A 1,500-nucleotide genomic window follows, 5' to 3' on the forward strand; every position below is an offset into this window, starting at 1 on the left:
ATAGAGAGAGAGAGAGAGAGAGAGAGAGGGAGGGAGAGAGGGAGAGAGAGGGAGAGAGAGGGAGAGAGGGATATAGATACACGATACACCATCAAAAAGACGTCGACAGGCTACTTGATAGACTATAAGCGCGGGAACTACTTATTGTGTTTGCAACAACGAAAACCTTGACCACCAAACCGCAACCGTCGGCACTACAACCTTCATTACCTGCTTTTTTTGACGTAATATAATATTTTGTCACAGCCTACAGACAACTCAGGATTAATAGTCACTTTTACTAGTTGGTCAAAATTTCATGCCCCCCCCTGAAGTATGACTTGAGCATAACTCACGATCTTAGAAATCACTCTTGTGCTTAAAAGACGAAGTGCCTCAAGCTCCCAAGTTTAGCAAAGAAAGATTGTTTTTAACTTGTGAAGAATCTTTGGTTACAGCCGAGTACTAAATATAGTAACTAGGTCAGGTGTTGTCAGTTATGTTAGGCTACAGTGTACTACAATGGGGAAGGAAGTCTGCATAAGGGCTGACCTGGCTGATTTCTTGCCACTTTCTCCGGATACTTTGAAGTGGTAATATTCGAAGCTGGCCAGCTTGCCAGGAAAAGCAAAACGTTTGACAGTCTGTTCGCATTCGAAAAGGAAGACAGTGTATCCCCCAAGAGAGATGAACTGATACACTTTTTCCTCAAACTTGATCAAACAGGTTAGTCGAGATGGTAACTTTTAAATAGTAATAAGGCATCACAATAATAATAACTTTATTGTTTTCCTTCAAGTTAAGGCTCGTTACAAAACGAATAGAATAAATAGTGCACGAATATACCTTGCGCTGCTAGAACTGTTTCTTTGCTGCCAGTCTGTTGTTTTTGTATATTTACCTGTCTTGTTCTTTCCCGTTACACTTGTTGTGTCGATGTTTCTCTCTCTTTTCCACGAATTATGTGTATTTTACGGAATGCTGCTTCGCTCGTGTTAGTAGCGGGCCCTTCGTAGACAGGGGAAACAGAATTATTTTTACTGTTAGCCTATCACGCACAATACGAGGCTGCAAAGGACCTATGTTCCTCGGCTCGTAAGGCTACGAGATTCGAGTTTTGACTTCAAAACCACGCACGTTAGCTATACTGAGTACTCGAGTAGATAGAATTGATAGCGTGTGTGTGCTCGCCTGTCTGTTTTATAAAACAGAGTACACTCAAATCTCACTGTACCGCCCCCCACCCACCCCCGTTACCCGTTAAGTGCCAGCTCTACTTACCACCAGGTTTTGCCAATGTACTAAAAGGAGCCTCTATTCTCTATGAGCATATTATTTCATATCGCCTTCACACCGCCTTCCGCAAACTGTCTGCCCGAGGTACATACAGCACATGGCAGACTATACCCACTACCCACTGGTTGACTACTTGATACTTGATGATCTTTCTCCCGCGGTAAAGACACACACGAACACACATACACACACACACACACACACACACACACAGATATATATATA

The 1,500-nt window shown here is 42.8% G+C and overlaps 1 protein-coding gene across 3 annotated transcripts in view; it reads left to right on the forward strand.

The window, feature by feature from the left end:
• Nucleotides 1–443: 443 nt before the first annotated feature.
• Nucleotides 444–1,500, forward strand: part of LOC101861236 (3-oxoacyl-[acyl-carrier-protein] reductase FabG) — a 7,933-nt gene continuing 6,876 nt past the window's right edge. Inside the window, exon 1 of one of the 3 annotated variants that reach the window (XM_005108537.3) lies at nucleotides 444–705. The gene's annotated coding sequence lies outside the window, so the exon portion shown is untranslated. The remainder of the gene's footprint in view (nucleotides 706–1,500) is intronic. The other 2 variants (XM_005108536.3, XM_005108535.3) reach the window with 2 other exon arrangements.

The sequence above is a fragment of the Aplysia californica genome, unplaced genomic scaffold (assembly GCF_000002075.1).
Source record: "Aplysia californica isolate F4 #8 unplaced genomic scaffold, AplCal3.0 scaffold00698, whole genome shotgun sequence".
Classification (NCBI taxonomy): domain Eukaryota; kingdom Metazoa; phylum Mollusca; class Gastropoda; order Aplysiida; family Aplysiidae; genus Aplysia; species Aplysia californica.